The 24,046-nt window shown below is 41.3% G+C and overlaps 1 long non-coding RNA gene across 1 annotated transcript in view; it reads left to right on the top strand.

Moving 5' to 3' along the window:
• Positions 1-24,046, top strand: part of LOC136678228 (uncharacterized) — a 58,946-nt gene that overhangs the window by 33,473 nt on the left and 1,427 nt on the right. The window lies entirely within an intron of this gene.

Below are 24,046 nucleotides of genomic sequence, written 5' to 3'. Positions count from 1 at the left end.
GTTCTCTGAGTTATTTGTGTATAAACGAACGTATGAATGTCACTTTCTGTACCCTCAGATGAATGCCTACCTTCTAATGAAATGATGTATAATGCCGATTGTTTCTATTACAAAGATCAGTTTTGTCTCTGAATGAGAGAAAATGGATTAATGTTTTATTTTTCAGCGTATCATCACGAATTGGACGTGAACAATGTACTCAAGATGGGACCTTATGTAAATGTCTGATATTAATAGTCCAATGTACTCATTGTTATAGGTTGATAACAGGTATAAGAATTTTGATACGAGAAACTCATATTCCTTATGTATGAATCACAGAGTCAAAACCCCCTCCTCCTACTCTCTCTCTCTCTCTCTCTCCCTCACGAGAGTCACGTGAGTCTGGACTCGCGTCCAATCAGAAAGAGGACGCCTCCCATTAGGGCGTGACCGCGCCAGCCTTGAAAAGGCCAAACAGCAAGACAGACAAGGAGTTCGAAGTTTGAAGAGTCGCGAGGACTCTGCAGAAGTAACGGACCACGAAAGGAACTGAAAAAGAGAGGACGCCGGCAACAAACAAAGAAAAACCTCTCAGACTTCAGAAAAGCTTACGAGAGACGTCTCGAAATTAGCTAAGAGTATGAAGTTTTACTAATACGTCGAGTAATTTGAATATCTTTCTTTTCCTTTAATCTTGTTTATGTTTATTACCTATCGAAGTGTGATCTCACGAATGATCAAGGCGGGTGAAACTTATTTATGGCCAAAGTAAGGTATCAACCGTTTGAGTAATCGATAACAGATATATTAACGTTATAAGCTGATTCCTGAAGACATCAATCCTGGAAAGCTGAACAACGAGACTAGCTAATACTCTGAAAAAGCCTTTCCACTACGGTGGAAAACCAGCCACGCCTGTGAAAAACCGAAGAAGGGAAATCTCGATCAACGCAGCTCAGCTCGGAATCGAGGGTCTTCAAATCGACTGTAAAGAGATCCTCCATAAGCGGGCCTGCTTCTCACCACGTGGGAACGACGAGAACACCCCGGGACACGGAGATTAAACAACAGGACGCGACGGCTCGGTGAAACGGCGAACGAGTAAGCTAGCGTATTTAACACCTTTTCAGTAGCTGATGTCCAAACAAACCCTCTTTATAATTTACCATTTATTAACCTTAGTTAGCAACAATTTAGTCACAAGTTAGAAGTGCCTAGCTCACCTTAAGGTCAAAATCAGTTCCCCCTGCCGGACACCGTGAGATTACAAGGTTGTGCTATGTTAACTAAATATCTTCTTTTTATTAATAAAACTCTCATTATTTGAAGTCACAGTGTTTGCAATTTATTCATTAGAATTTCTGAAAATCCTGAAGAACTCATTTAGCATGATTATTATTCATTCTCAAACTAATTATTAATGTTTTAATTGCTTAAACCAATTATAAATCTTAATTAATATCATTAAGTCAAATATCAGAGGTTGGAGGAGTTTGAATAAGGTCAAGGCTATAAAACAAATTATAAAATTATATATATATGTGTAGGGGTGTATGACCAACATCCACTACAACAGGATCATAGGACCCGCATCGATATTTTTCGTCACTGCCTCCCCGTGTCGGGAATGGGTAATTTGCGCGCCTGCTGCCTTCCTTGGATGTGGTAGCCGTTTCTCAGGCTCCCTCTCCGGAATCGAACCCAGATTCCCCGTTACCCGTGGTCACCACGGTAGGCCCATAGCCTACCGTCGAAAATTGATAGGGCAGACACTCGAATGATACGTCGCCGCCCCGGAGGGCTTAACGATCGGCCAAAGGTTATCTAGAGTCACCAAAGCGACCCGACCGGAGCCGGGAGAGTTTTTCGGTTCTGATAAATGCACGTATCCGGGGGACAGGGGCCGGGAGAATATTTCACGCCAACCCCCAGAACCCTTCCAACGCTTCGTTTGCATGTATTAGTTCTGGAATTACCACAGTTATACCAAGTAACGTGTGGAGCGATCAAAGGAACCATAACTGATTTAATGAGCCATTCGCAGTTTCACTGTACTTAGTGTGTACCCCGTGTGTACTTAGACTAGCGTGGCTTAATTTTTGAGACAAGCATATGATACTGGCAGGATCAACCAGACCGATCCCCCTGGATCTCAAACCCTGGCTGAGGAAAGAGAGGGGGCGCATGGTGCCAGTGAGAATAATCTCAAGGGACACCAGCGAAGAGGATTGAATGCGACCCCGCTGTGGGGGTCTGCAATCGGCTCCGCAACTTGGAAAACGTATAATTCTCGCCCGGACGGTGCAGGCTAGGGGACGGGTCCTTCCCTCAAACGGATCCCGACTCTAAGGCACCACCGACGCGGACGTTGAACGGACCTACTGTTGGATCGACCGACCAAGTCCCCCTCGGAACAATTCTGGACAAGCGGACGCCTCTTACGGGCATCCACGAGCCATGGAGGCTGGGAGCACAAGGCGGGGAGGATCGTTCTAAGCACGGTATTTCGGCTTAGAAGCCTGCCCCTGGTGCTCCGCGTATACCGAGCTCAAACGGTCGTAAAGGACGGCCGTTAAGGGAAGAGAATGGAAGAGAATCCTGGCCCCCTCAAAGCGCGAGGAGGTCGGCATAGGTTTACGGTTCGCCCCCGGAGCCTACGGAAGTCTGCGTTTAAGAAGACGAAGGGTCGATCTGTAGACCGACCCTGCGAACTTCCAGCCGCAGTCTGTGGAAGACCGATCCGTGTCACCTCTAATGCGCTCTTTGCCTCCGGCCATTTCCAGCCGGGGCCCGGTGGTGCGCTCCCACGTCGGGAGATCCCACGGACCGGCGGATAACCGCCGGCCAACGCCTCGGGGGTTACGCGGCCCCGTCGACTCGCGCACGGGCAAATTTATGGGTTTAAAAAGGCACGGGCAAATTTATGGGTTTAAAAAGGGGGAAAATCCTCATACGTTCGACCCCCCGGTGCCCAGGGAAGTTGACCCTCCCCGGGCAGGCATATCGAACGAATCATCGGTTGTAAAACGACTCTTTCGGGACGGGGGAAACCCCTCATACGCTCGACCCCCCATGCCCAGGAATGTTTTACCTTCCCAGGCATACATCGAACGAATCATCGGGGTGGAAACGGGCTTAACCGGGTTAACACAATCGACGGGGCGGCCCGTTCCACCCACCCCACAAGTGGGCAGATGGTCAGTGGCCTATAGACCCACAGGCCGTCCCAATACCACCGTGATATGAGATCCGGGGTTGGGACTCGACCTTAAAGGTACCCGGTCGAGGCGGACCGAGTGGAAACCACTCTGATTTATGACAGTGACCCCACTGACAGGCCCCACGGACCTTGGGGACCACTCCCCATCGCTCTGCCCGGCACCTGGGTTGGAAACCGGGACTAATTTCGTCAGTAATACGCTATTCGTCTCAATGATCTTACTGGTCCATAAGCCCGGACGGGTGACATCGAACGCAACCGAGAAAGAGAAACGCCCCATAATTTTATATATTTTTACATTTAATTCGTGTTGTACCGTTTTGGTACACTCAAGCAAATAATAAACTAAGATTGTGTAATGCACAGGAGAAAAACATATTTAACATGTACAACAAATGAAAACGTAAACATTTTTGGGTTTGAGCATGCGCAAAGCTGCAAAGTAACACATTTCGACAAAGTAGCACAACTCTGCGGTGTTGCATAGTTTCTTACTGTGACGTAGCAACAAGCTAATGTCTTCTTCCAAATTAAACGCCAATTTTACTGCTCTGATTCTTTTTTTTATGTATTGCCAAACGGGCATAAAACATGGTTTAGTATTTTAACATTTGCAGTGCGAAGTGACTTTACTGACTAAATCCCATAAGACAAACACAGTGGACATCCTGAGGATCTTATGGAAAGCCATTTTAGTTTTGTGTGACTGAATGTACATTACAGATATGTGCAATATATATTTTTGGATATCTCTAACCTAGATTTGACTAGTCATTATTTTCATTCAAGATATCTAGAATTTAATTTCAGATATCTACAATTTAGTTACAGATATCTTAAAATATATTTAAGAAATCCTTAATATGGATGGAATTTAAGATGTCTTTAATTGGAATTATGACTATTCAAAACAAAAGGCAAGATATTATGACAAGCAATTTTAGCTTTTAATAATTTTTTCTTGATTCAATGAATTCAAATCAAATCAAATCAAATCAAATTTATTTATATAGCGCTTTTCACAACTGATGTTGTCACAAAGCAGCTTCACAGAATTCCAGTAAGACAAGATTTGACATGAAATGTAAAGACAAATGTAAAACCCTCAAGTGAGCAAGCCAGGGGCGACAGTGGCAAGGAAAAACTCCCCCAGCTGAGGAAGAAACCTTGGGAGGAACCAAGGCTCATAAGGGGTGACCCATCCTCCTCTGGTCAATCTACTGGTGATGATAGTTAGTAGTCCATGAGAACTTCAGTGTAGGGACAGCTTCAAGGCACTTGGTGGTTGCTGGAGCGTGGGCAGCTCGTCTGAAGCGTGGAGGAGGATCTCGACAGTCATCCATCAGTGTCCAGACAGACAGGTGGGCAGTCGTTTACTCAGAAAGATGTAAAGGGATGGAATTAGTTTTGAACTGTTTTGTGTTTGTAAAGTAGAAAATATGAAAATTTCCAGAGTGTGGCTAATGACTCCGGCAGATCTGACTATGACAGCATTAACTAAAAGGAGAGAACCAGGAGGACACACAGACACGGGAGCATCCTGAAACACTGGCATCCCTCCGCTCCACCGTCAACAAACCTGAGTGATCGCGAGAAGCGGCGGGACGACAGCACCAGCGTCTCAGTATACTATAATTCCCTGTGTCCATGGACCCCCCAGATCTGCCGCCTTTATCTATGGGGGAGCATTAGCTACCAAATGATAAACTAAACAAATGAGTTTTTAGCCTACATTTGAAGATTGCGACTGTGTCTGAGTCCCGAACATTTTCTGGAAGATCATTCCAGAGTTGGGGGGCTTTATAAGAAAAGGCTCTTCCCCCAGCTGAGGCCTTCTGAATTCTGGGAACATTTAAAAATCCAGTATTCTGTGATCTGAGTGAACGTGGGGGCTCATAATAGGAAATTGTATCTTGAAGATATTCAGGAGCAAGCCCATGTAGAGCTTTATATGTTAATAACAAAATTTTGTAGTCAATGCGGAATTTAACAGGCAGCCAATGAAGTGATGATAAAACTGGGCTGATATGTTCAAATTTTCTAGTTTTAGTGAGGACCCTAGCTGCAGCATTTTGAACTAGTTGAAGTTTTCTTAAATTGCTGCTGGTGCATCCTGACAGTAGTGCGTTACAGTAGTCAAGCCTTGAAGTAATAAAGGCATGTACTAATGTTTCTGCGTCCTGAAGGGATAAGGCATTTCTAATCTTAGCAATATTGCGAAGATGTAAAAAAGCTGTCCTAGTGATACTACCTATGTGTTGATCAAATGATAAATCCGGGTCAATTATGACACCAAGATTTTTTGCTGCTGAACCAGGTTTAACTGGAAAGTTAGCTAGATTTAAAATTAAGTCTGATAATTTATTTCTTGTCACTTTTGGACCCAAAAGCAGGACCTCTGTTTTGTTGCTGTTTAGGAGGAGGAGTTACGCAACATCCAGCCTTTCACGTCTTTTACACAGTCCTCTATTTTCTTTAATCTGTGTTTGTCATCGGGCTTGGCTGAAATATACAATTGTGTGTCGTCTGCGTAACAGTGAAAGTTAATGTCATGGTTTCTTATAACTGTGCCTAGCGGTAACATGTATAATGTAAATAATAATGGTCCTAAAATAGAGCCTTGTGGAATTCCAAATCTTACTTTAGAATAATTTGAATTTAGATTGTTTACTTTTACGAATTGATAACGTTCCGTTAAGTAAGATTTAAACCATAATAGGGCTGTCCCTGTGATTCCAACCATGTTTTCTAACCTTTCTATGAGAATATTGTGGTCTATTGTATCGAAGGCTGCGCTTAGGTCAAGAAGCACCAACAGGGATACGTGGCCTTGATCAGAGGCAAGAAGAAGATCATTTGTTATCTTGACTAGAGCTGTCTCTGTACTATGATGTTGCCTGAATCCAGATTGGAATTTTTCATATATATGATTCTTATGTAGATATGAACTAAGTTGTTGGGCCACAGCTTTTTCTAAGATCTTAGACAGAAATGGCAAATTTGAAATAGGCCTGTAATTAGACAGTGTACTAGCATCAAGATTTGGTTTCTTGATCATAGGTTTAATAACTGCTAGTTTAAAAGCTTTGGGTACATGGCCCAGACTAAGCGATGAGTTTACTATAGTTAAAAGAGGATCAATAATAGCTGGTAGTACTTCTTTGAGCAACTTTGTGGGAATTGCATCAAGTGTGCAAGTTGTACAGTTTGCGGAGGTGATAATCTTCTCTAGTTCTAATTGTGGGAGTGGGCAAAAGGTTTCAAGTCTTTCTTTTACAGTTATATTATGTTTTATTTCATTCACATCAGGTGGCAGCCAGGATGGATTTGATCCTGTGGCTAGAGTTTGTTGTCTAATATTCTCAATTTTATTATTAAAAAAGTCCATAAAATCTTTACTGGTGAGAGTTGCTGGAATTAGTTGTTCAGAACCTGCTTGATTTTTTGTAATTCTAGAAAACACACTAAACAGTGCTCTCGGATTATTTTTATTATGGGAGATCAGCGAGGCCAGATATGCTGAGCGAGCTTTAGTGAGGGCATTTCTATACTCTATAAGGCTGTCCTTCCAGGCAGAATGGAACACTTCAAGCTTGGTTGATCGCCATTTCCGCTCTAGTTTTCGTAATGTTTGTTTTAAAGTACGGGTCTTATCGTTATACCATGGTGCGAGCTTTTTCTGTCTTATACTTTTATGTTTAAGTGGTGCTACCTTTTCTAAAGTAGATCGACAGGTATTTTCTAGGTAATCAGTTAGTACATCTAGGTCCATTGGGTCTGATGGAGTTGGAACTGGGGTCGATAGTTCTGGTAGGTTTTCTATAAATTGTAGGGCGGTAGATGGTTTTATTATACGCCTTGTAGAATAGCGAGGGTTCTTACATATATTATGGCTAAAACGTAGCTCATATGAAATTAAGTAATGATCGGAGATTGCTGAGGATTGCGGTAAGATATTAATTTTGTCAATGTTAAGACCTAGTGTCAGAACTAAGTCTAAAGTGTGGCTGTAGTAGTGTGTAGGCCCTGTTACATTTTGAGTAATACCAATAGAGTCTAAGATTGAGGTAAATGCCTTTTTTAGTGGGTCACTTTCCTTCTCAAAATGGATATTGAAATCTCCTACAATTATAACTTTATGATTGCACACCGCTAGGTTTGTAGCAAAATCGCTGAATTCTTTCAGAAATTCTAAGTAAGGCCCTGGTGGTCTGTAAATGTTGCATAATAAAAATGCGTCCTTTTTTGTGACCGGATTTGTAATAATAGTGGAGAGAACCTCAAAAGAAGAGAAGGTGACACATTGTTTAAGACTAATTTCTAGGGTATTTTGGTAAATTACACATACTCCACCTCCTTTGCCTGATATTCTTGGGCTATGTGCATAATTATAGCCTAGGGGGGTGGCTTCATTTAGTGCTAAATATTCATTTGGTTTAACCCACGTTTCCGTGAGACAGAAAACATTGAATTTATGATCACTTATAATATCATTTACGATGAGTGCTTTTGAGTTTAGTGATCTTATGTTGAGTAACCCAAATTTTAGTTCTGAGGTGTTGCTGCTAGGTGTTGTGTATGATTTAATATTGATTAGGTTGCTGAAACAGGCTGATTTTGTTTTTCTACTTTTACATTTAGTTCGGGGGAAAGACACAGTCTCAATACAGTTGAACCTGGGTGACGTCTCAAGACAGTTCGCAGACGGTCGGTTTAGCCTGTCTGTCTGCGGCCTGGTCCCGGCTCTGGATTGTCAGCAGCTATCTACACTACTCTGCTGACTAACTAAAAGACTATGTGCTATACTGCAAGAAAGTAAGGCAGCACCCTCCCGCGTGGGGTGGATACCATCCCTACCTATAAGACCAGGCTTGCCCTCAAAACGTAACCAATTGTCTATAAAGCCCACTTGATTTTCGGAACACCACTTGGACATCCAGCAGTTTAACGCCCAAAGTCTGCTGTAAGCTTCGTCGCCACGCCGCATTGGTATGGGGCCAGAGCAGATTACGGCATCGGACATCGTCTGGGCCAGTTTAATCACCTCTCTAATATTACCCTTAGTTACCTCAGACTGCCGCAGACGAATATCATTGGCCCCTACATGAATGACTACCCTCGAATATCTCCTATTAGCTAACAGTCTAAGGTTGCCACTAATATCCGGCGCTCTGGCTCCCGATAAACAGCTAACTGTTACTGCCGGCGCCCCTAAAGGAGTAGCTAATTTCACGTGCCGAACAATAGAGTCTCCTATAACCAGAGCACTCTTAACAGGCTCCTCAGCGGGTGCTTCGCTGAGCAGGGCAAACCTGTTTGACACGCGAATCGGAGGAGCGTGGTGTCCCGGTGGGCTAGCTTTGGCCTCAGCGTTAGCATCAGCCTTAGCTTTCCGGCTATGACGCCGAGACGTCACCCATTCACCCCGCTGTGAGGGCTCTAACGCCGGAGTCGTGGGGGTGCTAACTCTCCCTAAGGCACCCGGAGTTGCTAACACTGAATCTCGCTGTTTATCCCTCAACAATAATAAGCTCCGGATGCGCACTTCTAGCTGGTCCACTTTATCCACCAGGGAGCTAACTAGCTGACACTTACTACAAATACAACCACTATATTTATCGCTAGAGGTGGAAAAGGGGGCTAAACTAAACATGCCACACTCTGAGCAGGCAAAACAGCCAGTAGTAGCCATGGAATTGCAGGTACTTACCGCTTTTAGTGAATTTTAGTAACTTACACCAAGAACGTTACTCCAGGGTCCGGTGGCAGTTTTAGTGCCTCTGTAATGAATATTCCTGCGGAGACAATCTAAAAGATAGATCTATGGATGGTTAGTAGGTTATAAAAACAGATATAAATATAGAAATAACAATGGAAACGAGTAAACAGGAAAACCCGAGCGATCAAAACAGCTTCCAAACGGGTACAGAAACAGCCAAACGGGTTGCCAGATCTAAGACTCAATTTGAATTAAGAATTCAATTTGCACATGTGAAAATTCAGTTGTTACTAGTTTAAAAGCTATTTTTACTAGTAAGAATTTAAATCTTACTAGCAAGATTTCAATTGTCACTAGAAGAAATTTAATTTCTGATATCAGGAATTTAATATTTACTAGTAAATATTGTAGTATTTATTGTTTTTACTAGTAAAAATTTTATTTTTGATATAAAAAATGTAATTTTTATTAGAAAAATGTAATTGTTACTTGTGATAATTTAAGAGTTTTCTTTTTATTAGTTACCCCGGTGATTCCAACAATACTTGCATTGCAACTGCATCATTCAAACTAGGTTTGCTAATGTAGTTATAGTATATGCTTTTGGGAAACACAACTCAGGTAAGTTACAGGTGGTGAAAACAAGTTAATATTAATATGACAATTATAATTTTGTGCACATTAGTGAATTTAGTGTTTATTTTGTTTTTCAAAATGAATAGAATAAAAATGAATTGCCTAAAAAGTGTTAGAGCCATTTTTGTTTATTGTATAGCAAATTTGGATTTAATACTTTATTAATATTTGTAACATAATTTTGAGATATATTTATGGTCAGCAACATTATAGTAAGTAAATTTATAGTATAAGAATTTTGAAATGTAATTGTTTTAATGTGATGCAATCTGATGGGTTGCTGAGTTTAGTATAAATGTGTGAGGGTGCATAGAAGACGGCAGAAGTCTCAAGCCTAGGAGTAACACAGTCTTTTGACCGTAACACTACTTAATTTAGAAGTCAGGAATTCATCTTTTGTTTTGTATGATTTTAAGTTCATAGTAAAGATAAAAATGAAAAGTTTTGGATTCGAGACCTTTTATTTTCTGATACGTGTCACATGTAAAAGAACTTCGGGGTTCGAGATTAGTGAGTTAGCATACTGCACTCACAAAAAGAAAACAATGATAATGATAACAAATAGACATGGCAGTCAAAACAAAACAAATAAAAACAGAAAGGTATAGGCTAAAACTTATTGTGCCTACACTTTTTACTTAGCTAATTAACAGTCCTTTGACTTCTGTATTTAGACGATACAAAACAACTACAGAAATAGGACTGGCTCCGGATATTCGTTAGTTGGGTATTCGGTTTATAATTTTGAGATTCAGATTTTCATATTTATTGGATAAACGTGGCGATAAAGTCCATCCTCCATTCCACATGTATTCAGCCTTGTCAACATAAGTCTTGAACGAAACCTAAAACAGCCTAACACACTACAGCAACCTACTTATAACGAAGCATGGCAAAGCTACAGTTCATTTTTGTCAGCTTACACCTCAAATTCACTGGTTTATTTGTGTACACTTCTTGCTATTAGTGACACCATGTATGCACGAGTTGGCGAACGACTATTTTCTGAGCAATATGGCTGGCCCCAAATATTTAGATATTTGTTCACTGCAGTGCACTGCATGAATCTCTGCTGCCTTTAATTCCATCTGACGAGAAAGATAAGCAAAATGCATGGTTTTCAAGCATCACAAAGTACAATAAAGGTTTTATTGAGGATGTTAAAATATGGCTTTCTGAGGTTGATAAATGTTCAAGCAGGCCATTTTTTGACACTGTGCCATCCCAGGAAACCCCATCAGAGGGGGACATGGGTTGTCAAGACCACGCTGAAAAGGAACCTCAATTGTTTCTTAATCTTCAGCATGACATCTATGATGATGTGTTGCCATCCGATAGTGTATCAAATCAAGGCAGTAAGTTAAGCTCAAAGGTATTGTCAGCTATATCTGCACATCTCAAGGCAGAAGCCGAAATGGCTGCCTTGCACGCACGTCAACATATGCTCAAAGAAAACATGCAATTGAAGAACAGGAGGAACAATTGAAGAGAAAGAAAGAACAACTTCAACTTGAAGCAGACATCACTGCAACTGTTGCAAAGGTCGATGTGCTGAGAATTAGATCTGGAATGGAATCATATTTTAAAACGAAGGAAAACAATTTTTGAAATCCTGAATGCTGATGTAGAGACCTTTGTTCCACAGACACTTAATTTAAAATACAACTATTAGAAATGTGAAGCCTATAGTAAAATCAGTGCAACAAGGCATGAAAAGGGATAAGCCTGCACCTCTCCTAATGGGGCCTTCTAATCTTTTAAGACCATGTAGCACAATACCGGGTTTGCCACTGCAGCCAGCTGCTTGCCCAGCAAGCAGTGGAAACCTTTTGTCCATTATGGAAAAACAAAGCGAATTAACTAGTATGCTGATCTATCAACAAAGTCTAAAAGAGAAATTCCAGTCTTTGATGGCAATCCTCTGCACTTCCATGCCTTCATGCGTTCATTTGAACAGGTCAGAGAAGCAAAAACAGGCAATGCTGACGATTGCCTGCATTACCTTGCACAGTATACCAGGGGGATGCCCAATGAACTCATCAAGAGCTGTCAACATATGTCTAATGGTGCTGGATATTTAAAAGCGAAAACTGCTGTATGATCATTTTAGAAATGAACATGTAATTGCATCTGCTTATCTGAACAAGGTCCACTCATGGCCATTAATCAGATCAGATGATGGAAAGGCTCTTCATCTTCGTGGGTGTTGCAATGCGATGGAAGAGGTTCATGGCCTCTCTGAATTGAACACACCTGCCAACATGCTTGCTGTGATTAAAAGGTTACCATATATGTTGAAAGATAAATGGCAAACAATAGCGCAGTAGAAGCTGTATCCGAGATGTTACTATGCTGTCCCCTTTTGTCCTGTCACACTAATACCGGAAGCATGTCACAGCGGCTACTGTGCCGGTACACCCAGCAGAACAGCGGCTACTGTGCCGGTACACACTGCAGCACAGCGGCTACTGTGCCAGTACACCCAGCAGCACATTGGGTCCTGTGCCAGTACACACTGCAGAACAGCGGCTACTGTGCTGGTGTACACACACACCGGTCTTATGTTCATTCATTTATTCATTTATTGTCTGTAACCGCTTGTCCACTTCAATGTCGTTGTGGGTCGGAGTCTATGGAATCAGATTTGTATGGAATCAGATTTGTGCCAAAATGAATCGCACAAAAAAATAATCTCAAACAAAACTTATAACTTGCAAACAAAATATCCAGTTCTGACATTTGTGATCCATGACTTTTTCTGACAGTTCTGACGTTTTGTGCGCGAGTGCTTTGAGTTCTGCCCGTGCACTTTGAGCTTTGTGCGCGAGCTCTCTGTTTTATGCGTGAGTTCTCTGAGTTTTGTATGCAAGCTGCACGAGCTCTGTGCACGAGCACTCCGAGTTTTGTGAGCATTTTTGGCACAAACCTCTCGCGTGGGCAGGTTTTCTCAGGGTTTAAAAATTCAACATCCAATGGGAAGGCACCCCTGAGAAAACCCACCCATGCGAGAGGTTTGTGCCAAAACTGCTAGCAAAACTCAGGGATCAGGCGCACAAAACGGAGAGCTCGCGCACAAACCTCAGAGAGCATGGGCAGAACTCGAAGCACTCGTGCAAAAGTCATGGAGCACAAATGTCAGAGCTGGATATTTTGTTGTCAAGTTATAAGTTTTATGAATCAATGGGCGCAAGGCAGGAGCACATCCTGGAGAGGCGCCAGTCCTTTGCAGGGCAATTGTCAATATTATACAAATAATTTTATTTTTGTATGCAATATAAATTGGAGTTGGTTATTGCGACCTTTACAGCGACATTTATAATAGACAGATATTGACACTACCATGCAGCTGACCTTCTGCACAGTTTCCACGTTTTCCTGCTCTGCTCACTTTTTATCTCAAGATTATAACTAACAATATACATTTAGCTCAGTTGGGAAAACCAAACTAGAGCAGTATGGATTTCTCTGTTTAAACATATCATTTAAACATAAAATTAAGCTTGTGCAGTTGTAGAAGAGCTGAATATTCCTCATGGATAATATTAAAGTTATCTGGCTAAATGAGTAATCCTATTTTGTTAAATAACCACAGAGCTTGGAGTTATGTAGTGACACATTTTGGCTGTTAAAAGGTAATACTGACTTTTTATTATTAATGTGTGTTGACCAGTAAAACATCAGAAAATTCTTGAACTACAAGCAATTTATTTAACATTATTAAATTGTTTATATAACATATTTTACAAACCAATTTAAGAAATAAGGAATTACACATTCAAAAACACTGTGGCTGTTAGGGCTGAGGGGTGCGGACTGAATGAGGGCGGACGCAAACGCTAATAACACAGACTTTATTTATAAGAGATAAACGAGACAAACATTAACAGACTAGGCGGCATGAAGCGGGCATGAAACGAGCATGAGAAACGAGGCAAACAACACGAAGAAGAATACAAAGAACAAAGCGAACATCACGAAGAACAACTAACATGGCAAACCATACGAAGACCAACGCTAACAAAACAAGGAACACGAAGAATAACACGGCTTGAACATGGCACACGAAACAAGGAACAATGAACGACAACAGGAAGTGAGGGAAGGGGACTTAAATAACACAACAAACAAGAAACACCTGAAACGGATAACAAGGGAAAAGACGAGGAGGCGGAACAAAGGCGGGGCATGAACATAAATAAAACAAAGCCATGTGCTGAGAAAGGAAAACAGACTAAACGAGACGTGGGTGTGTCAGTGGCGTTGCTACTACAGGCTCTGTGCTATATTATTGATTGCAGCAACACCTGGTAGGGACCTGCCCATTGAAGCATGAAAGGGGTCAAAAAAGTATCCAAAGCATCATATGGACTGCAGTCTGTAACTCTAGAACAAAGGGCTGCTGTATGGTCAGTGAAGTTGAGAGAATGGACAGAAATATTGTGGTCATAATATTATCATATGACTGTGTATTCTAAAATGTAATTGAAACAGCTCTGGCTGACACTGTGTATCAACATTAATCTACTGGGGCAGATCAATGTGACATCAATTTACAAAAACAAAATCTCTAATATAAAAAAAATCTATTATAAATATATTCAGTACAAAATATATTTTCTTTAAAATATATTTGGGACCAACACAGCATGTTCTAATAAAAATATCTATATGTATAACCAGAATTCCAGCAATCACAATTTTCCTTCTGGAATAAAGTAAGATAATTTAGTCTTTCAGAATATTAATATCCTTAACAAATTCCAAAGTCTCCTGCCCTTCACTGCATCAAAGGATATTTTCGTATAACAGATAACCATCTAAAGGTTTTGGCACAGAGCATTAATTAAAATTTTTATTTATTTTCTTTTGTCTAGGCTTGCTTTTTGCTGTAATGATCCATCCATTATCTGTAATCGCTTATCCAATTTTAGGGTCGCGGGGGGTCCAGAGCCTACCTGGAATCATCGGGCGCAAGGCGGGAATACACCCTGGAGGGGACGCCAGTCCTTCACAGGGCAACACAGACACACACACATTCACTCACACCTACGGACACTTTCGAGTCGCCAATCCACCTGCAACGTGTGTTTTTGGACTGTGGGAGGAAACCGGAGCACCCGGAGGAAACCCACGCGGACACGGGGAGAACACACCAACTCCTCACAGACAGTCACCCTGGAGCTGTGTGACTGCGACACTACCTGCTGCGCAACCGTGCCGCCCTTGCTGTAATCAATATTTTGAAATTTACCTGCCAAACATTTTCTCTGATGTGTAGGCAGTTCCAATAAGTAAAAAAGAGAAGACAAAAAAATTGGAATTAAAATAGAAAAATGTTAGCTAGTACATTTTTATAAAAAAAATGCACTTTTCATGACTACAGGTATATAAAGTGTTGAATATTGGATATTTTGGACCATGGATGATTTTCATGGTAATTGGTCATGCCATGTACAATAAAAATCACAACACTTTAACACACAAACACATCCAATATTTAATTATGGTAAAACCAGCTGTTCTGCTGTGTGTACCGGCACAGTAGCCGCTGTGACATACTTCCGGTATTAGTGTGATGGGACAAAGAGAGGCTCAAGATCATCACACTTCTGTGAAGATTTGTCTGTTCTGTAAGGGTGGACATACGCTGGAGTCATGCTCTCTGCGTAATAAGAAACCTCAAAATGAAAAGATTTCCTTTCTTTAAAGGAATGGCATCTGTTTTGGCTCTTTGTGTACTGGGCATATCAGCAAAAAATGTAGAAAACGCCTTTTATGTAAAATTTGTTGTTTCAGACATCCAAGTATCCTTCGTATCCATCACAAGGAGGAGAAAGAGGTCCAGTCTGACACTGAAGCAGATAACATTCCCGTTACAGTCCAGACTAGTGGCCTTACTGGGGCTGGTGAACAAGACTGTAAGCTTGCCATTGTACCAGTTAAATTAAAATCAAAGAAAGGCCAAAGAACAGTGGAAACGTATGCCGTTTTGGACCAGGGGAGTTCAGCGTCATTTTGTACAATGGGTCTTCTGGACAAACTGGATCTTGCTGGGAGGAAGACCAAGATTCTCTTGCGCACCATGGGACAAGAGAAAATGGTGGACAGTTTCATTGTGACTGAATTGGAAGTTGCTGGGTTGGAGAGTGATGTTTACTGTGAAATGCCTGATATCTTCACTCAACATAGAATGCCTGTTAATGTGTGTAACATCCCAAGACAACAAGATCTGGATGACTGGCCACATTTGAAGCGTGTTTATCTGCCAGAAATTGAGGCGCAAGTGGAGCTTTTGATTGGCATGAACATGCCCAGAGCGTTGGAACCTCTGGAGGTCGTCCAGAGTGTAGATGATGGACCTTTTGCCATTAAGACTGTGCTTGGTTGGACGGTAAATGGGCCACTTGGCAGGGAATGCTGTGGAAGACCAGGATGTCCATCAACAGTCACCGCCAACAGAATTTCTGCTTTTATGCTTGACAAGTTTTGAGATTTTTCTGGTGGCCTGGTGGCAATTTCAGTCAGAGAATGCAAGAGTATAGGATGGGTGTTCATTTGTTTGGGGGCAATTTCTTCTCCGAGCTGTGCTAACTATGATCTACGGAAATGTGCAGAAGAGAACAAGGCACAGTTTAGCCAGCAGGTGATTGACACCATCCTATACAGTTTTTATGTGGATGATTGTCTCGCCTCAGAAGAGGAAGCCATATCTCTTTATAAGGGCCTTGGAGACATCTGAGCCAAGGGCGGCATCTGCCTGACAACGTGAATAATTAATAGCCGCCGCGCTCTTGCCATAATACCTGAGAAGGAAAGGGCAAAGGAAGTTAAAAACTTAGACTTGGACTGTGATATTTTGCCTGTTGAGCGAGCATTGGGAGTGTGGTGGTGTGTGCAGTCAGATGCGTTTAAGTTCTGTATATCCATCCCAACAGACCATTGACCCGCAGAGGAATCCTTTCCACAGTGAGCTCCTTCTATGACCCTCTGGGATTTCTTGCTCCTGTCATTTTCACAGCCAAGAAGATTCTTCAAGATCTGTGCCAGAAGGGGATAAGGACGACATTATACCGCTCGCAGTTGCTCAAGAATGGAAAGACTGGGTGGAAGAGCTGCATCTGTTGGATAACTTTAGTATCAGAAGATGTTTAAAACCTCCTGACTTTGGAGAGGCGGCTACTGCTCAGTTACACCACTTTGCAGATACAAGTGAGAAGGGTTATGGTGCTGTTACTTACCTGCTCCTGCATAACAGTTGCTCACACACCCACAGTTCCTTCATAATGGGGAAGCTCAGGGTGGCACCCCTAAAACTAGTCATGATTCCTCATATGGAATTGACAACAGCTGTGGTGGCAGCTTGTATGGATGTAATGTGGAGGAGGGAGCTAAGGCTATCTCTCTTAGATTCAGTGTTTTGGACAGACAGTACCTCAGTGTTGAAATATATCAATAATGAGACATCAAGGTTTCGCGTAGTGAACCAAGGTTTCCAGGGCCTCCCAATGGAGGTATGTGAACACAACACAAAACCCCGCAGACCTAGCTTCCAGAGGTATGAGGGCAGAGCCCTTTTTAATTAACACTGAATGGATAGCTGATCCTGCATTTCTTATGCAGCCAGAGAAAGAATGGCCTGTAATCCCAGAGAACTTGCAGGAATTCCCACATGAAGACCCTGAAGTCAAAATGTCTGCCGCTATTAATGTTTTACAAGCAGAAGATAATGGTGGTCCATTGACTGATTTGATTAGTCGTACCTCTTCTTGGATACGCCTCGTCAGGGTGATGGGTTGGATCCTGAGGTTCAAGACATTGTTTTTGCATTGTGGAAAGGACAAGGCACGTTTTTAGCCTTTATCTGATGCAACTCAGTGTAAGGATGCTCATCGCAGGGTGGAGTTCCGTAATGGCTTTCTCTCATTGGAAGAGATAAAGGATGCTGAGATGCAAATAATAAATTCTGTCAGCGGAAAAGGTATGCTGAAGAAATTTCCTGTCTCCAAAGGGGAGAGAGCGTGAAACGAAGCAGCTACATCTATAAACGGAATCCTGTTTTAGAGGATGATGTGCTCAGAGTTGGCGGGTGTCTTAGTAGGACTGTTATGTCAGAAAATTATAAACATCCTGCCATAATTGCTAAGGATCTTCATATTGCTAATCTCATTTTACAGCATATCCATAAAGAGGTGGGTCATAATGGTAGGAACCATATTCTCTCAAGGCTGCATCAGAAATATTGGATTCCTGGTGCAGGCACTTTGATAAGGAGCATCATGTCAAGGTGTGTGGTCTGCAGATGGCTTCATGGATCCTTAGGCCAACAGCAAATGGCTGACTTGCCTGAAAGTAGAGTGACCCCTGAGAAACCTCCCTTTAGCTTTGTTGGAGTGGATTATTTTGGCCCATTTGAAATAAAGCGTGGGAGAAGTATTGTGAAGCCATCTTTACGTGTTTGGTGATTAGAGCTGTACATATTGAGGTTGCCTCATCTCTTGATACTGACTCTTTTATTAACGCCTTACGCCGTTTCATTGTGAGACGAGGTCAGGTCCAAGAACTGCATTCCAACAATGGTACCAACTTTGTGGGGGCAGAGCATGAGCTGAGACGGGCTATGGAAGAGTGGAATCAGGAAAGAATTGCTGATGCATTGGCTTTAATGGGGGTTAAGTGGATCTTCAACCCACAAACTGGATCGCACCATGGTGGAGCATGGGAGCGGTTGATTTGCTCCATCAGAAAGGTTCTCAACTCCACCTTGCAGACACAGTATTTGGATGAGGAAGGCCTTCAAACTGTCCTGAGTGAAGTGGAGTCAATCCTGAATAATAGGCCCATTACACAGGAATCCAATGATCCAAATGATATGGAAGCTTTAACACCAAACCACCTCCTCCTTCTCAAGTCTAATCCATGCTTACCACCTGGTCTGTTCCAGAAAAAAGATCTTTATGCACGTAAGAGACGGAGACAAGTCCAATACATATCTGACCTCTTCTGGAAAAGATGGGTTAAACAACATTTGCCACAACTTCAACAGCGCCAGAAATGGGCACATAATAAAAGCAACTTTAGTCCTGGAGATGTGGTTTTCATAGTGGATGTCTCTGCCCCTCGTGGTTCCTGGATCATTGGCCACAGCAGTTGCACCGGACAAGAAAGGACTTGTAGGTCAGACCTCAACCAGCCTTGTATGCAGACCAATCACAAAGATATGCCTTCTTCAGGAGGCTTCTGACTTATGACAACATCTTGGAACCAACTTGATGGGACTACAATATGACTTGATGTGGACAAAACTACAGACATACATCGCAGACTGACTTGATATTTAGGCATAAGTGCTGGTAACCTCTGGCCTATGACTGACTTACAAGGAGAAGAAAAGAAAGAAATAACTTGGATGGACTTTTAAATGCATTGTATATTTTCATTGAGAATCTGTGATGTAATGTGTTGTATGTCTTGGATTATGGTGTTAGATGTGTAATAATTACTGTGTGGTAATGTAATAATTAGGGGCCGGAATTTTGAGGACAGGCATAGACTTGGGTTTTTTCTTGGCTTTTGTGCACCTAAGGGATGACGTGCACTAACTGGGTCACGTGGTGTTGGTGGCGGTAATGGTCTGTAATATCACCTGTTCACTCGCTAGGTGAGGGGAAGTGAGTGGGTGATGGGGGAAGCCTACTATTTGCTGACCGTCCAAAAATGCTGTAAGCCATTGCAGATGTGAACGTTTTTGCCTGTGAACTACTTGAATTGGATTTTATACCGTTGTCGATCAAGAATGTCTGTGGACTGATTCATTGATTCTTTTAATGTCTGGATGTTGAAGATTCGATATAAAATAAAGCAATGTCAACTGAAGCTTGGACTGGTGTTTGAACAGCAGAACGTGTCGGGCATTTCAGCTATTCAGCTGCTCGGCGACTCTGAAGTCTGTTGGACAGTCGCCAACAATTGTGATTATTGATAAAGGCAACGCTCCACTACATTCAGGTTCCAGCAGTAAAAACACTCCACTTTTCAGGCTCATCAAAGTATGATATACTATATAGTATACTCATAAAAGTATGTGCTAATAAAGCCTAAATCTCAGTCATATAAAACAACATAACATGCTAAAACAACACATTTACAAGGAAGCAAGGCGATGCCACAGTTCATTTTGTCAGCTTTGTGCCTGAAATAAGAGCCCCTCCACTCAAACTGGTTAAAGTGTGCAAACTCTGTGCCTTAGTTAGCGGGTTAGCGAGCTAAGCCGTGCTTTGAGCCAAAGCACAACCTAGAGAGAGGGATATTGAAGCAGGGGTCAGAAGCTGATTTTGTTAATGACAACAATTACGCTTGTTAAGTGTGATGCTAGACGTGACGTTTTCCTATTTCTGGGTCCAATCGCACCCTTATTAGGCCCCTTATCATACATTCACAAGACATGTTTACTATTTGAATAAAGCTGAATCAATCAAATCTGTCTCAGTCAATTCTGTGATCTCTGTTCAGGACTTTCAGAAAAGGCGTAAATTAAAGGTAAACAGAAGCAAACGTGCTTTTGGTCGCACAATTTGTACATTCACAGCTCCTTCTAATGTGTTTGAGCTTCCATGTGGACTGACTGGGCTGCTTCATCTCTGGGAGCACAGGAGCCACAGAGAGAGCCGTGTCTCCCACTCATGGTCATAACAGCTTTGTTACGAATTGTGCTATCGGTGATAATCTACTATAAGAAGTAGCTAAGATTTGTACAGAAAGTCAATAGATTTGGTGCTAGCCTTTTTTTTTTTTAACAACTTAGCAGAAGGTCTGAAAAGTGGCTAAATCATCTAGCAGCAAAATCAAGTTGGCAATACTGAGGAAGCAGTTTGGACCCGGATGTGACGTTTCACAAGGTTGAAAACATCACGGCTTAACAAGTGTTTATTTTTAAGACTTACACCACCCCACTCCCCGAGTATTCAAATATTAGCTGAATACCCTGGCCGAATCTCCAAAGCGCAAAAAATGTTATTTCGGACAGCCCTACACAGAAAGAAATTAACATTGCACATTTTTTAAAAATAATACTGATCATCCCTAGGTTTTATAAGTGCTTACCATTTTTTTATTAATTCATTTATTATCTGTAAACACTCATCCAGTTCAGGGTCCCAGTGGGTCCAGAGCCTACCTGCAATCATTGGGCGCAAGGCAGGAATACACCCTGGAGGGGGCGCCAGTCCTTCACAGGGCAACACACACATTCACTCACATCTACGGACACTTTTGAGTCGCCAATCCACCTACCAATGTCTGTTTTTGGACCGTGGAAACCGAAGCACCCACACGGACAACACACCAAACTCCTCACAGACAGTCACCCAGAGCGGGAATTGAACCCACAACATCCAGGTCCCTGGAGCTGTGTGACTGCGACACTGCCTGCTGCGCTACTGTGCTGCCCATCCATTATTTTTTATTTTTTTAAATCTGCAAATTGAGCTACACATTTTAAATTCCTTATCAACTATTCCACAGATCAATTCCTTGATGGATATACATCTATTTTTTATATTTGTCCTTGCTCATATTTTTGTAAGCATACCTGTTCCCCTGAGTTCATATTTGCTCTCTTTAATTTCAAACAACTACTGAATAGTTGGGAAGTAAATTGTATTGTGCTTTGTAATTATTTGTGCTGTATTAAAGTTAATTAGATCACTACATTTTAAAGCATGCAAATAAACAAATAGTTTGAGGGTTAATCCTATTTACAATTCTTATATCTTTTTTGTACCATGAAAATTGGTTTGGTTTTGGTTTTATATGTTTCCAGTGTACTATGAAAGTACAGTACACTGTATGTTTTGTTTTTACATGTGATTTATGTGGTTTCCATTTATGATCAATTATCACACTCAGAATTATTCCACATTATTGGTGGTAATTTTGACTTCATTCTTTATTTGTCTATTTCAGAATATTTTAAACTTAGTTTTATTTAAATTCAGTGATTACTTGTTAATATCAAACCAATCTTTAATACTTCCAATTCCCCTTCAACTACATTCAAAAGCTGTTCCAAATTTTTTCCAGAGTAATATAAATTTGTGTCCTCAGCAAATAAAATAACCTTTAACAAATTAAACACTTTACAGATATCATTTAAATATAACAAATAATTTAGGTCCTATCACTGAACCTAGTGGGACCCCACATTTAAACTTCAGTAGTTTTGGTTTTATTTTATTTATCTGTACATATTGACATCTGTCACAAAGTAAACTCTTGAGCCCTGAATATGCTATTCTTCTAATACCATACCTCTGCAGTAGATATCTCTTCTACCAGTTGCATCACTGCCATTGAAGTGGATCTATTAGCTAACATTTAGCTTGTTATACCAGTTTTTGAGGAGCTGGGTTTAAGTCTTTCAGTTCAGTATCATAATTACTTAGGCTTCTTCTGGTGGTCCATTCAGACGAATCATTACTTTAAAGTTCCTGGTGCATATTGATTGTAATATTTTGTTGTTTTTTGAGGATGCGTGTTTGTCTTGAAATTTCTGCATTTTTTTTTTTTTTTTTTTTTTTTTTTTTGAGTTGCTCATTTATGTATACACCTGTCCCCTTCAGTTTCTTTGCCTGCCTGAGTAGCTCAGTTTTGTGTTTCCTATTCACAAAACCAACTATGATATCAGGTTTACTGTTAATATTTATATTTTTGTAACATTTCGTGGAGTTCCTGCTCCTGCGAAGGCGATCCCCGCCGCTTCTGTCCCAGTGACTGTGGCTATGGCCGCTTCTGTTGTGAACTGTGCACAAGCTGCTTTCTAGGACAATGCCACAGACTCTTACAGTATATGTGAAAAGCTTGTCCCAACACACAAAACATCATACTTCAGAAAATCATTTGTTTTAAGTGACAGGAGGACACAAACTCTATTCAGGTCTACAATCTGGCCAACTACACAGTCAATGGTGAATAAAGCCTTCTGTGGAAGTGCAACTGCTGAAGAATGACATGGCTCATTAAGAAGGTAGACACAAAAAATGCCCTGCAATTTTTATGGATCTGTTTCAGAGATGATATTCTACAGAAACTATCAGATCCAATTACAACTCTGAATACTCCCATCTTCCCTGTGGTGCAAGAAGTCAAGAAAAATGTGGCCTTTCTAGACCAATCTGGTAATCAAAGGCTTTTGGACAAATAATGAGTATGGGACTTAACAAGTGACGCATAGTGTTTCCCTTTCCTTTTCTCAACTGACTCTCTATTCTATCAGCTCAGTTCTGTGTTGAATTGTGTCTCTCTTTAGGGCTCTGCTTATCTCAAGCACGGTTTCTCACTGGCTCAGTTTATCTCAGTCACAGGCTGAAACTGGGATGAGCTCCTGCCTCTCTCAGGGTCCTGATCATACTAGCACAAAACTTCACAGTTTTTCACAGAACAGAATAGCAGAGAATAATAATAACCCACAGCATTTAAACACATCAAAGCTTTAAAACTAGGTGTTGACAAGTATATGATGAACATTGGACATTTCTGTACCTTCCTACAAGTAAAAGAAAAAAATTAAGTGAACCAGCAAGTGACTAGACCAGAATCCCATTGAGAATCTGTCTAGGGGACTAAATCTGAGTAACGCCAAGGTAGCCTTCCATTCTCAAAGACTTGGAGATTGTTACAAAAGAGACATTGGGCCAAAAGTCCCAGTAGAGACCTGCACATACCTTTTATAAAAAAACATTCTGTATGCTATGTTTGCAAATAAGGGTTTGCAACTGAATTCCAAGAAAGTGTATGAATAGTTTTTTATTGTTTATTTGTCAAAATGTAAACCTATTTCTAAACTTGTTTCTACCACAATGTGTACACAGGGTGACACACACATTCATTCACACCTATGGCCACTTTGAGTCGCCAGTCCACCTACCAATATGTGTTTTTGGGCTGTGGGAGGAAACCGGAGCACCCGGAGGAAACCCATGCAGACATGGAGAGAACACCAAACTCCTCACAGACAGGCACCCGGAGTGGGACTTGAACCCACTCCAGGTCCCTGGAGCTGTGTGACTGCGACACTACCTGCTGCGTCACCGTGCTGCCCATCAAAGTAAACTGAAATGTTAAGAAAAATTTTGCATGAGCATGAAAAATTTTGGATTTCACTGTATATATTTCAAGCTGTATATCACAACTGACATTTCAATGTACAACATACTACTTATATTGTAACAGGACCTATATGTTATGTTCATTCATTCATTCATCCAAATACGTTTTATATATAAAACAGATTTGCAAGTATTAATCTTTGGTGTTTATAACCCTCTGCCATTACAAGCCCATTTAAAAATGATTAATGTTAAAGGATCAAGGATTCCTTGGAACTGCTGCGTGCCAGCATCTCCACGTAAATCAGCAAAATATTCTGAAGAACTCTGTAGTTTATATTCTTTTGAAGGATCTGATAGTAAAGGATTAAATTATGAAATCTGATT

The sequence above is a fragment of the Hoplias malabaricus genome, chromosome Y, assembly GCF_029633855.1.
Source record: "Hoplias malabaricus isolate fHopMal1 chromosome Y, fHopMal1.hap1, whole genome shotgun sequence".
NCBI lineage: Eukaryota > Metazoa > Chordata > Actinopteri > Characiformes > Erythrinidae > Hoplias > Hoplias malabaricus.
The sequence above is the reverse complement of the archived record's forward strand: the minus strand, read 5'-3'. Positions and strand labels throughout refer to the sequence as shown.